This window comes from Pelophylax lessonae (genome assembly GCF_965119305.1).
Source record: "Pelophylax lessonae genome assembly, chromosome: 9".
Lineage (NCBI taxonomy): Eukaryota > Metazoa > Chordata > Amphibia > Anura > Ranidae > Pelophylax > Pelophylax lessonae.
In genome coordinates this window covers 62,147,658-62,162,420 of record NC_138776.1, presented here as the reverse complement: position 1 = coordinate 62,162,420, position 14,763 = coordinate 62,147,658, and the positions used below count along the sequence as shown (strand labels likewise).

The following is a 14,763-nucleotide window of genomic DNA, read 5'->3' as shown; positions in this document are numbered from 1 at the left end:
CCTCCCACCAACATCGATGGTGTAAACTGTGTCTCAGCAGAGGCCAGTTCCATGCCCCACTGGAGACTCTCCCTCCCCAGGCAGCTCCGACCAAGCTGTCCTAGCCCCCCCCCCAACAGCCCCCTGCTGACCAGGTGGGCAACCCGGATTCGGCATGTGAGTAAAGAGTACCTGGAGCAAAGCTTCAGCCTGGAATGGGGGTCAGGAGGAGGCCGGGAAGAGGGAGAGTGTGGGCGGGAGCCGAGTCACTGCACCATGGGCCTTTGGTTTGTTCTTGCCCCCTGGTCCAAAAGTTGCCAGTCAGCCCCTGGTAATATGGATGATATCCCTGGAGGGGTCTGTAACATAGAAAATAATTTGGCATTGCTGGAAGATTGGTCAAAACAGTGGAAACTGCAGTTCAATGTTTCTAAGATAATGCACCCTGGGAAAAAGAGCCCCTTGAATCAGAACAATATTGGAGATACAGTGTTACCCAGCACTGCAGAAGAAAGAGATTTGGGGGCACCTATTTCAAATGACTGCAAAATGAGCAAACAGTGTGGCCAGGGAGTGGGAAAAGGGAATAGAATTCTAGGATGTGTCACTGGACGTATCACCCGCAGTAGAAAGGTCCTTAACAAGAACACAGATATGATCTCAAATTAGCAGGAGAAAGTATTATTTTACCAAAAGAGTAGTTCTGGCAGAGACAGTGGGTCAACACTAAATGGATTCAAACATGCTTAGACCAAATGATCTATACCCAGGCAAAAAATTAACAAAAAACAAACATATATACCATATAAATAAAAAAATGGGCAGACTTCATGGACCATCTGACCTTTTTTTGCCATCACTCTTCTCTGTTTCTTTCTGTCCCTGGTGGGAAATCCGAATCCCTGAATTGCAAACCACAGTAGTATCCACTAAGCCGCCAGTCACAAAGCTTGCCTAGCTTAATTCTAGGACAGTGCTTGACATGCTTAACAATGAATTTTTGTATGCATGGTTAAATCAAGGGTCTTTACCTCTGGTGATTGAAAGTGAGAGGGGAGGAAGCCCATATTTTACAGAGAACTGTCTTCACATTTACTCATTTCACAGTGTGGGATGATTGTCTGCTGCAAACACAGCCTGTGTCTACAAACACTTGGCAAGGTGCTCTTATTAATCCAATACTTCACTTATGTTAACAGACATCAGCCAAACAAGCAAGGTATGCCCCGATGACAGAAATGATATTACATACTGATATGCATCTTGAATTCTGTAGTATCCATACATAGGTGGGAGATATGTCAGGAAACGGGAGATATCGGACTGTCCTCTTTCTATGGCTCCACTAACTGACTTGATAAATGTAGTGCTCCTATTTTCAAGCAATGCTTTGATTATCTATTGTAGTTATGTCAAACTCCATTTCATTGCAGGCCGCATCAGCAGTATGGTTGCCCTAAAAGGGCCGGTTGTATCTGGGGTGCGCATTGTACAGAGTTCAGAGTGCAGGTGTGTGCCATGTACAGAGTATAGGGTTTAGAGGTACGTTATGTACAGAGTGCAGGGTTCAAGATTGTGTTCTGTACAGAGGGCAGAGTTCAGAGTTCAGGGGTGTGCTGTGTACAGAGTGCAGGTTTTAGAGGTGCGTTATGTACAGAGTGCAGGGTTCAGGATTATGTTCCGTACAGACGGCAGAGTTCAGGGGTGTGCTGTGTACAGAGTGTAGGGTTTAGAGGTGCGTTATGTACAGAGTGCAGGGTTCAGGATTGTGTTCCGTACAGACGGCAGAGTTCAGGGGTGTGCTGTGTACAGAGTGCAGGGTTTAGAGGTGCGTTATGTACAGAGTGCAGGGTTCAGGATTGTGTTCCGTACAGACGGCAGAGTTCAGGGGTGTGCTGTGTACAGAGTGTAGGGTTTAGAGGTGTGTTATGTACAGAGTGCAGGGTTCAGGATTGTGTTCCGTATAGACGGCAGAGTTCAGGGGAGTGCTGTGTACAGAGTGTAGGGTTTAGAGGTGCGTTATATACAGAGTGCAGGGTTCAGGATTGTGTTCCGTACAGAGGGCAGAGTTCAGAGGTGTGTTGTGTAGAGGGCAAAGTTCAGGGGTGTGCTGTGTACAGAGTATAGGGTGTACAGGTGCGTTATGTACAGAGTGCAGGGTTCATGATTGTGTTCCGTATAGACGGCAGAGTTCAGGGGTGTGCTGTGTACAGAGTGTAGGGTTTAGAGGTGCGTTATGTACAGAGTGCAGGGTTGGGGATTGTGTTCCGTACAGACGGCAGGGTTCAGGGGTGTGCTGTGTACAGAGTGTAGGGTTTAGAGGTGCGTTATGTACAGAGTGCAGGGTTCAGGATTGTGTTCCGTACAGAGGGCAGGGTTCAGGATTGTGTTCCGTACAGAGGGCAGGGTTCAGGATTGTGTTCCGTACAGAGGGCAGAGTTCAGGGGTGTGTTGTGTACAGAGGGCAGAGTTCAGGGGTGTGTTGTGTACAGAGGGCAGAGTTCAGGGGTGTGTTGTGTACAGAGGGCAGAGTTCAGGGGTGTATTGTGTACAGAGGGCAGAGTTCAGGGGTGTGCTATGTACAGAGTGCAGGGTTTAGGAGTGTGCTCTGCAGTGTGCAACCCCAACACCTTTTCCCTCCAAAAGCTTCCTCGCATCCCTCTCTCCTACCTGGCTCTAGTACCTCTCTGTGTAGGTGTCTCTGCCTCGCCTTACAGGGAGATTTTTCTCTCTCTCAGGTTCTGGAGATCTGTCCCCACCATGAGTGTGTGTAGGGATCTGTTAGTTCTGAGAGGAAAGCTGTCCTTTATAAACATAGAAGGCTTCTGTGTTAACAAGTGACAGCAGAGAGTGGGAGCGGACGATGAGAGCCGGAGGTGGCGGAATGGAGTTCAGGCTGCTCAACTGGGTGCGGGGACCACATGATAAGGCTTGGCAGGCCGGATTTAGCCTGCATGCTTGTGTTTGACATATGTGATCTACTATTTTTCTGGTGTAGTAAAAGGTGATATTTGTTGTCCCAGCCACACATATTCTCTCTCTTGTCTCTTGTTGTTTGAGTTTCTCACTGCAAGTTAGGTCATTGCTTTATCTGCTATAGAGAAGGGTGAAGGATTCAAGATACATATCAATACGTAATATCAAAGTTTATCCTTGAACCATGCCATGCTTCTTGGCATATGTCTGTGAATATAAGTGGTGTTTTGCAAGCTGTTGGTAGACTCAGGCAGTGTTTTCGGCAAACAATTAGCCCACACTGTGAAGTGAATTGGTGTGAAAACCTTTCTGTGAATTGTGGGCTTTCTTCTCACTTGCAGTCACCAGCACTAAAAGACCCTTGATCTAGCTGGGCATGGTAATTCATTATTCTCTGTGCTGGCATCTAGTCTCAGCTGGCCGAGTTCCGCCATTCTTTGAGGAATAAAAATAAAATCTTTCATCAGCACACATCACTGGGAAGAGTTTTTGTCTCCATATAGCCCCCGGGGTTCCACTTCATGTTCAAGCAGGAGAACGAGTGTTGGTGCCAAAAAAACTGAGCGCCACAGTTTGTACTAATTATTGACAAAGAAGCACTGCAAAAAACTCAGCTGTGTATCATGTACAGTGCCCTGAAAAAGTATTCATACCCCTTGAAATTTTCCACATTTTGTCATGTTACAACCAAAAACTTAAATGTATTTTATTGGGATTTTATGTGATAGATCAACACAAAGTGGTACACAACTGTGAAGTGGAAGGAAAATGATAAATAGGTTTCAACATTTCTTACAAATAAATATGTGAAAAGTGTGGCGTGCATTTGTATTCAGCCCCCTTTACTCGAATACCCCTAATTAAAATCTAGTGGAACCAATTGGCTTCAGAAGCCATCTAATTAGTAAATAGAGTCCACCTGTGTGTAATTTATTCTCAGTATAGATACAGCTGTTCTGTGAAGCCCTCAGAGGTTTGTTAGAGAACCTTAGTGAACAAACAGCATCATGAAGGCCAAGGAACACACCAGACAGGTCAGGGATAAAGTTGTGGAGAAGTTTAAAGCAGGGTTAGGTTAATAAAAAAATATCCCAAGCTTTGAACATCTCACGGAGCACTGTTCAATCCATCATCTGAAAATGGAAAGAATATGGCACAACTGCAAACCTGACGTCACACGCTCTGACGAAACGCGCGTCAGGTGGAACGCACGCCGCACGCCCTGAAGCCAGGTGGAGCGCAAACCGGTAGTCACCGCTCTCCACGCTACAAGCACTAATACAGCGGGCGCGATCCTTCTAAATTTTAACTTATTTGTACTGTGCATCTAATAAAACCCTTTTTAATGGTACTGCACTATTTGGAGCAATTATTTTTTACCCCAATCGGACCCTGAGGATCCAGTGTAATCAGGAAGGGGACCCCGGATTGTAGGGGACTACAAAGCCCAGCAGTCGCCATTTCTCCGGCCGAGGAGGCCACCAGGCTCTATGGGTCTTTTTACCATAAGGTAACTAAGACCCACAACCTCTGGTGAGTTCACACCCACTATTCCCTAAAGTCAATTGGACCACTGGAGGACCCAGCACAGGCACTTGCACTTTTCTCCCTTTTTGGCACGGAAGTTTATCTTATGCACATAAGTCACATATGAACTTTGATTGGACTTATTTTTGGCACTTATTCGCACTTTAATGGCACTTATGTGATTTGATTCTTTTATAACTTGATATTGTATGATTATCTATTGATTTTACACTGTATTATTGTGTGATACACCACCATCCAGTATATGGTATTTATTCACTCACTAGTCACCAATTTTATTTTATTCAACGTTCTTATATATTTATATTGACCTCACATATAATACCCAGGTAATTGTTTACCCCGGTCCCCAACAGCAAGCGCTATAATAATCCCAACTACTTTGGGGTTTTCTTTATTCATTCTATACTTATTCTATAGCAGCTGCTATCACCACCCCCTCCATTATTTATTTTTTATTCACATCTACCACTTAACACCCCCCTCCTAGTAGGCCATCCATAGCCGCGCAGAATATACACCTATTGGAGTATATATTTTCTATTCACAATTATGTGCCACTTTGTGTTGGTCTAATACATACAATCCCAAAAAAATACATTTACGTTTTTAGTTTTAACATGACAAAATGTGGAAAATGTCAAGGGGTATGAATACTTTTCCAAGACACTGTATATTACTGGAATGTGGGGATATATTATTTAGACTGAACTAGTGGGGCCATTTACATCCAATTCTAAAATATTGGGGGGCTGCTTTAAGTGAACCTGTATGCCAAAATGCAAATAATACAACCTAAGAAAATCTAAATAAGGGACCAAACTAAAATCCCACATAAGCAAACCTACACAATTCTAAAAATTTGAAATGGAATATTCAGATTTCTGCATTAAACAAGTCATATTAGAAACTACAGTTTTGCTTTATGTTTTAAGCGGTTGTTCAGTCATTTTTTGGAAAAATTTAAATTAGTAGCTACAAAAACTGTACACTTACCTGTCCCAGGATCCAACAACGTCCTCACCATTCACTGGCTTCTTCACTGGGTCTCGATCCCCACCGTCGGTATGCTAACTGTGGGCAGCCGGCTGTGACTGCTTGCAGCTTCACAGCCGGCGTCTCACTGCGCATGTGCCAGCTGCAATTAATGGTCAGCAGCTAAATGGTCCCGCAGCTTTCTGGGACCTGTGCCGTGTCCCAGAAGGCTGTAGGATAGCAGGGAGAAGGAGGAACTTGCTCTTTTTTTTATTTTTTTTATTTAAACAATGATTTATATTAAACATGAAAAAAATAAAATAATAGTCCATTAAAGACAGAATAAATCGGCTTTTGCTGCAATACTCCTCTTTAAACTAGAGCTTTCCTCCACAAGATTTTTTTATGGCCACTAGATGTCCGCAGTATTATGAACCTAAAGAGGATCTCCAGTCTGGAAAAAAAAATTAAAAGTCAGCAGCTACAAATACTGTAGCTGCTGACTTTTAACATAAGAACACTTCCCTTCCAGGGATCCTGCTATGTCGGAATCCCAAGCTGATTCATCAGTTGGCTCTGGGTGCAGGCGCCGGCATTGTAAGCAAGGGTCACCTACAGTGAATGCTTACAAAAGTAAAAGGAGGGGAAAGCGCCTCTTGAGTGTGATAAAAGTTATTTTATTACAACAAAGATGTAGTAACTTACATAATAGTAAAAGAAATTGCGAGTCAATCGTCACACTCCGAGAGCGGCTGGTGATGTATGCAGCGTCCAGGCATCCAGGCAGTCACTGGGTTCCGAAGGACTGGAGAGGCCCGCTCTTGTCTTCCGGATCACAACGGACAGCAGTATGGAGGCTGGTGCGGCGGCCGGGGGCGGCGTCTGACGTCACGGAGGTGTGGATGGGAAGAGTGGGCAGTCTCGGCTCACAACGCGTTTCGGAGCATGCGCGGATGTCCGATCTTGGGCATGCGCACTCCTTTGTCAAGTGTCACCCCTTGTGCTTACCTATTACGGTTCACTGTGTAATGCCGATCTGTATCCCGGTCACTTACCTAGGATACACTTCTTGGTACTAACCCTCCATTGCAGCTGTCCCCTCCTTAGCACTACCTATGAGCGCCATACTGCCTACCATTTTTACAGTGAATGCTTATGGCTGCACAGCTGATTTCATACTGCGCATGCACGAGCCACGCTGCACTTTCTGAATGGTCCTGCCATCTTCTGGGAACCGTGTGTGCCCCAGAAGGCAGCAGAGAGAGGGAGGAGGGGCCAGAAATGCACGTAGATCGCCAATCTTACTCAGAATTGGGAGGGAGTACCTGTCAAAACCAGGTGGTGCCCACCACCCCCCCCCCAAAAAAAAAAGTCCCAGGTGGGGGGTTGGAGGGTGTCATGGAACTATCATGGAGACTCTTCCTGGAACAAAGGGGTGAATTGTGAAAGCACGGGCCCCTGGAAAGGTAAGTATACACGCTGTTCTCTTACAGTGTGGGTAGTGTTTAAAACTGACCCTGGAGTGACAGGGTCACTTTAAAAGAGATCCACAGCGGCAGGCCTTTTTTTTAAAAGTACACTCAGTTAAGCCAAGCGCACACAAAGTTTTTGGAACTTCTGGCTATTAAACATGCCTCCAGTCTGCGGCTAAACAATCAACTGCTTTACTTTTAGCCACCCTTTTATGTATTGCCTGCTTGTTACAGATCTCTTGGCCCAGAGGAGTATGTAAAGCCATAATAGGCACACTCACTGGAAACATCAGATCCTCAGCAATGGGACCGCACTGAACTATGACCATCTCTTCTAATACTGCCTTCTTCCTGGACATTGCAAATGCAAGTGGTCATAATGCTCACAGTGGTGAGCAGTCATTGGTCAGTGTGGCCATGGGACCAGGCTGATGTATGAGACTCTCTTCTGGAATGGCGCAATGGTGAGCAGTCATTGGTCAGTGTGGCCATCGGACCAGGCAAATGTATGAGAATCTCTTCTGGGATGGCGCAGTGGTGAGCAGTCATTGGTCAGTGTGGCCATGGGACCAGGCTGATGTATGATAATCTCTTCTGGAATGGCACAATGGTGAGCAGTCATTGGACCAGGCTGATGTATGAGAATCTCTTCTAGGATGGCGCAATGGTGAGCAGTTATTGGTCAGTGTGGCCATGGGACCAGGCGGATGTATGAGAATCTCTTCTGGAATGGTGCAGTGGTGAGCAGTCATTGGTCAGTGTGGTGATGGGACCAGGCTGATGTATGAGAATCTCTTCTAGGATGGTGAAAAAGTGAGCAGTCATAGTTACATAGTTAGTGAGGTTGAAAAAAGACATCAGTCCATCCAGTTCAACCTATGATGTGTGTGTTTGCTTTTAACCATACATTGTGTACCCCTGTATGTTGTGGTCTCCAAGGTGCCCATCTAATAGTTTTTTGAAACTATCAATGCTCCCAGCTGATACGACTGCTTGTGGAAGAGAATTCCACATCCTTACCGCTCTTACAGTGAAGAACCCCTTGCGCATTTTAAGGTTAAACCGCCTTTCCTCTAGTTTTAGTGAATGGCCACGTGTCTTATTGTATCTCCTCTCTCTGAATAGTTTGTTCCTTATGCTAGGGTCGCCAGTACAGTATTTGTACATTGATATCATATCCCCCCTCAATCGTCTCTTCTCCAGAGAGAATAAGTTCAGTGCTTGTAGTCTTTCCTCATAGCTGATGTCCTCCATTCCCCTAATTATTTTTGTTGCCCTTCTCTGGACTCTTTCCAATTCCAGCACATCCTTCCTGAGGACCGGTGCCCAGAACTATACAGCATACTCCAAATGTGGCCGGACCAGAGTCTTGTAGAGCGGGAGAATAATCTCTTTATTTCTGGAGTGAATCCCCTTTTTTATACATCCCAGTATTCTGTTGGCTTTGCTTGCAGCGGCTTGGCATTGCATGCCACTGCCAAGCCTGTTGTCTACCAGTACCCCCAGGTCCCTTTCCATCCTAGACTCACCCAGAGGTTCCCCCCTAGTGAGTATCTTGCTTTCTGGTTTCTGGCCCCCAAGTGCATTACTTTACATTTTTCAACATTAAACCTGCCATGCAGTTGCCCACCCCGTTATTTTGTTCAGGTCCGCTTGTAAGGTTTCCACATCCTGCATAGAAGATATTGGCATGCTTAGTTTAGTATCATCCGCAAATACTGAGATTGTACTAGATATCTTTCGATTTTTCATGAATCCATGCTGATTACTACTAATAATACAGTTTTCATTACTAAAGTCTTGTATGTGGTCCCTTAACATCCCCTCCAAAATCTTGCAGACTACAGATGTTAGGCTGACCGGCCTATAGTTACCCGGGATACATCTTGGCCCCTTTTTAAATATTGGTACCACGTTGGCTTTTTTCCAATCAGCTGGCACCATACCCGTCTGTAAACTATCCTTAAAGATCAAGAATAATGGTCTGGCAATCACCTGGCTGAGCTCTTTAAGAACCCTCGGGTGCAAGCCATCCGGTCCCGGTGATTTATTTATGTTAAGTTTCTCTAGTTTCGTTTTAAGTCTATCTTCTGTTAGCCATGGCGGTATTTCCTGAGGTGTGTTGTTTAGTTTGGCCTTACAAGCTAGGTTTGTGTAGCCCCCCGATTCTTTTGTGAAGACTGAAGAGAAGAAATTATTTAACACTTCCGCCTTTTCTCTGTCCTCAGTGGCCATATTTCCTTTGTCATCTTTTATGGGGCCAATGTGTTCTGGCCTCGCTTTCTTACTGTTTATATACTTAAAAAACTTCTTGGGGTTCTTTTTACTCTCCTCCGCTATATGTCTCTCGTGTTCTATTTTAGCCGCCCTGATTTCATCTTTACATTTCTTATTACACTCTTTGTAATACTTAAATGCTGCCAATGACCCCTCAGTCTTGTATTTTTTGAAGGCCTTTTCTTTAGCACTAATATACCTTTTTATGTTGGAGTTTAGCCACCCAGGGTTTAGCTTTTCTCTTTTAAATTTGTTTCCCTTTGGAATGCACTGGCCAATCCCCTTGTTAATTATTCTCTTGAAGCACTCCCATTTTTCCTCCGTGTTCTTTGTTCCCAGGGTTCTATCCCAATTGATATTTTCTAGCAGTGAGCGCAGTTTTGGGAAATTGGCTCTTTTGAAATTCAGCGTCTTAATATTACCCTTGTGCTTCCTATTACTGTAATTAATACTGAAACTTATTGACCTATGGTCACTGTTTCCTAAGTTCTCCTGTATTTCTATATCCGTGAGCAGGTCTGTATTGTTGGTAATCAGTAGGTCAAGTACCGCATTGTTTCTTGTCGGTGCATTCACCATCTGACCCATGAAATTGTCCTGCAGAACATTTAGGAACTGCAGAGCCTTGGCTGAGTGTGCGGTTCCTTCTGCCCAGTCTATATCAGGATAATTAAAGTCCCCCATTATAATGACATTTCCCATCCTTGCTGCCAATCCTATCTGTAAAATGAGGTCCACCTCCCCCTCCTCCCTCTGGTGGGGGGGCCTATAGCATACACCCAATATTACCTTCCCCACCGTGCCTTCCCTTTGAAGCTCTACCCATAGGGATTCTGCCTCGTCCTTAGCTCCATTATTAATATCATCCCTCATATTTACCTGTATACTGTTCTTAATATACAGACATACCCCTCCCCCTTTTTTACCTTCTCTATCTCTGCGATAAAGGGAATACCCCTGAATGGTCGCCATCCAGTCATGAGAGCTGTCAAACCAAGTCTCAGTTATCCCCACAAAATCTAAGTCCTCCTCAAACATCAGCAGCTCCAGCTCTCCCATCTTGTTGGCCAGGCTTCTGGCATTGGTATACAAACCTCGTAATTTTGACCGGTTACAAATATCCTCATTTGATGTTTTTAGGCTGCTCTTGTGATTTTTCCCCATACCCACCCTGGGTATAGGAGCTCCAAACACCCTACCGCTAATGCCCCCATTTCTGCCCTCTGAATCTTGCTTTCCACTGGCTAATTCTACATCTGTACCCTCCCCCCCATTCCCTAGTTTAAAAGCCCCTCTAACTTTGTGGCCATCCTCGCACCCAGTACGGCTGCACCCACCCCATTTAGGTGCAATCCGTCCCTACCATAGAGCCGGTGGCCGACTGAGAAGTCGGCCCAGTTCTCCAGGAACCCGAAACCCCCCCTTACTACACCAGCTCCTCAGCCACTCGTTAACTTCCCTAATCTCCCGCTGCCTCTCTGGTGTGGCTCGAGGTACAGGTAGTATTTCGGAAAATACTACCTTGGAGGTCCTTCTCCTCAACTTAGCGCCTAAGTCCCTGAAATCGTTTAGGACTCTCCATCTTCCTCTGCCTATGTCATTGGTACCCACGTGTACCATGACAGCTGGGTCTTCCCCAGCCCCACCCAATAATCTGTCCACCCGATCCGCAATGTGCCGAACCCGAGCGCCCAGCAAACAACAGACTGTTCGGCACACACGGTCTTTGTCACAGATTACACTATCTGTCCTTCTAATAATTGTGGCCATGGGACCAGACTTATGTATGAGAATCTCTTCTGAGCTGGCGCAATGGTGAGCAGTCATTGGTCAAGGTAGCTATGTGTCCAGGCTGATGTATGAGAATCCCTTCTGGGATGGTGCAGTAGTGAGCAATCATTGGTCAGTGTGGCCATGGGACCAGGCTGATGTATGAGAATCTCTTCTGGGATGGCGCAATGGTGAGCAGTCATTGGTCAGTGTGGCCATTGGACCAGGCTGATGTACGAGAATCTCTTCTAGGATGGTGCAATGGTGGGCAGTTATTGGTCAGTGTGGCCATGGGACCAGGCTGATGTATGAGAATCTCTTCTGGGATGGCGCAATGGTGAGCAGTCATTGGTCAGTGTGGCCATTGGACCAGGCTGATGTACGAGAATCTCTTCTAGGATGGTGCAATGGTAGGCAGTTATTGGTCAGTGTGGCCAATGACTACTCACCATTGTGATGCTACATAGCCTCTAGGACCATGTAGGGAAGTTTTCACATATTTGAATGTCATTTGTTTGTAAAAAGGTGCCTTTAAAGCAAAAATAAAAGTGGCATAATATGACTCCAATTTATTTAAAACAAAGTGAAATCCCTTGCAGATGCCAGCTCCAGCATGCCTGATGGGTTTCTTCTGTTGACTTGAATTTTAAACATGTTAGGCATAATATAATGTCCTTACTTTGGTTAAAATAAATTGGAGTTACGCTATGCTGTGTTTTTTTTTTTTTTCTGTGGAATTAAAGCCCAACACTAATTATTCTTAAAAATGTCCCCCCCCCCCCCCTTCTTCAACCTATGTTGCCTAAAAAAGGGATCTGCATACTTACCATTTTTCAGTCCAGTCTGTCCTGGTCACATGATCCTGCAGCTCCAGTTTAGGGAGCGCTCATCAACAGCTGGGAATTCCGGGAGCAGTGATGTCACCCATAGGCTCCCATGACCCAGCTGTTGTCGGCGCTCCTTCCTCTTCCCTGCAGCTGCTGCTCACTGGGGAGACAGAGCTGTAAGATCACATGACTGGAACAAACTGGGAAAAAAAGGTAAGTATACAGATTCTTTTTACACCGGGTAGGCAGGATAAGTAGGAAGAGGGGGGAGGGAACCTTTTTAGGAATAGTTAGTGTTAGGCTAGAATTCCACATTAAACCTTCTGACTGTGTTTTAAGGTGGTTCTAAAGGCAGAAAGTTTTTTACCTTAAAGGAGAAGCATAGTTAAAGCTCATTTTGACTGTACTTCTCCCGTTGATCACAGGTGTGCAGTTTGTTCTGAACTCCTGTTACCCGTTTTCAGCAGACAGCGGGCTGAAGTCCGCTGGCAGCTGATGTCACCGAGCCGGTCCAGGCTCAGGAAAAAACAAAGAATGCGACCATATTTGGGATCTACCCACATGCTTGGACCAGCACCCGGCTCAGCCTCTCAGCAAGCCGCTGAGAGCCTGAGCTGGTCGCTCCCACCCTCCACACCCTAGTGCTCTAGTAAGCATGGGGACAGAGCAGAGAGGTGGTGACTGACAGTCACTGGCTCTCTGCTCACGGAGCTCTGAGAGCCAAGCGATCGGTGGTGTTTGATCACTCGATTCTCAGTCTTAGATCTGGAGGGGGAAAGATGCACCATCGGACTGCTCCTTCCACATAGGTACGTATGATTCCCCAAAGAATAATATTCCCATACTTCTCTTTTAATGCATTCTCTGCATTAAGGTTGAAACCTTCTGTATACAGTCCCCTCCCAGCCCCCCTTATACTTACCTGAGCCCAATCTCATTACAGCACTGTGCCCAATAGCAATGCCTCTCTCCCTCCTCAATGGACAGAAAGGCAGCAGCGGGTGCCATTGGCTCCTGCTGCTGTCAATCAAAGCCAGTGAGCAGAGAGAGGTGGCGGAGCTAAACCACACTCTGTGGCACTGGGCACACAGAGCCACACTTGGGATTGAGCCCGTATGACTGCCCTCATACCAGCTTTCTATGGGGTGAACTCAGCAGGGGGAGGAGACAGGAGTGCTGGCGGGGGACCCGAGAAGAGGAGGATCAGGGCTTCTCTGTGCAAATCCATTGTACAGAGCAGGCGAGTATTTACATGTATGTTATTAAAAAAATAAAATAAAACAAAAAGATGACAACCACTTTAAGTTACTGCCTGATATACCAGAGGAAAGGTGGAAAGTTCCAGGTGGTCTGAAGCCTTAAGCCCATCTTTCTGTGCTGTTCTGGAGCTTGAGATTAACCAAACCGCTAAGGGAAGGAAGATAAGCACAGGCCAATTGCCTGGAAAACTGATGATCGGGAGGTTGTAATATAACACAAGCTTTAAAGACCTTCAGAAATGTGGGTCTGACATGCGGAATCTCATGTGTATCTGTGTATTATGGAGAGTGTGGCTATTGGAGGACTCTTATTGTTATATAGTAACCCAAGGTTGAATGGATGAGCTGTGGTTGGGTGTCATCTATACAAACGAGGTGGTAATATTTGTGATCTGAGTATGTAAATCCCACAATTGCGGGACTTGCCATTATGTAAATTGTGTCGGGGAAGAAGTCCCCTTCCCATAAACTCTGTTGTCTAATGCCGATTTGTACTGCCTATGGTGACATTTCCAATAAGCCTGTGATGTCAGCTTCTAATTAAATAAAGATAACAGCATTTTGTTTTCAATTAGAGTGTCCCACTCAAGAAATTATTGTAAATTAACCTCCTCGGAAAATGTAATATTGCCGTCTCATTTAGATTTTTAATTAGGCCTTTGATTTTTAAGCTGAAAAATCACACACCGTGAAATCTTTAATCATTGCTAATATGTTGTAGAAGGTTATTAGAACCTTTGCACAAAATTAGCCCCTGGCATTTGTATTTATTTTTCCTTCTTTATTACCAATAAAAAAGCATTAACTCGGCAAAAGGGGAAGAGGTACCTTTAGCTAATTATACCGGAGGAGGGGAAGATAAGCATTAAAATGCATTGAATTGCAGAGGTGAAGAACATTGAGGTGAAAATGAAAATAAGATTCCATGATTTTGCATTTATGTAAATTTGCTTGTCAACGCGACAACAAGACTCAGATTGCAAGCGGCAGCGTCTGGTCACAGATAGGTCTGCTTAGTGATTACAAGGCCTGGCCATCCACTTCAGTCACCCGACATCACATATTCATCTTTTTTAAAGTAGAACTTAGACTAACTTTTTTTTTTTTTTTTTTATTTAATCCTTTTGGAGGTGGCTAAAAAAAAATAAAAAAAAAAAAAAGAAACTGTTACAGAATTGTATTGCTTTTTGTGTACCTGATGGGGAGATTTCCCTGTACAGTCTGTTTTGGTGACATTAAAGCGTATTTAAACCCAAGAACAAAAATGTAAAATATAGTAGCTTACCAGTCATTAAATGTGCTGATTGCATTCATTTTCATTCTTGAGCTAAAGACATTTTCAGCAAGTACAGAAATCACCAGGTCCCTCCTTACCAGAAATGTACGGTCCTGGTCACTTCCTGTAAGATGAATTCTGACATTTTAGTTCACAATGGCCAAATATGTTGGCACTTAAAGAAAAAAAAAAAAAAAAATATATATATATATATATATATATATATATATATATATATATATATATATATAATATTATAGGCTCTTTCCATTAACATCTAGTTATATAGCTCTACATTGACAGAACCTAGCTGATAAAGTTGTATAGATTTGTCAAGTTTTTCTGTCCATAATAAGCTATTCATTTTGATGGTCATGCTATAGATATCATTTTATTCTTTTATT

The 14,763-nt window shown here is 44.5% G+C and overlaps 1 protein-coding gene across 2 annotated transcripts in view; it reads left to right on the top strand.

Moving 5' to 3' along the window:
* The window catches only part of UROS (uroporphyrinogen III synthase), a 73,587-nt gene that overhangs the window by 30,753 nt on the left and 28,071 nt on the right, over positions 1-14,763 (top strand). The gene's annotated exons all lie outside the window — the stretch shown is intronic.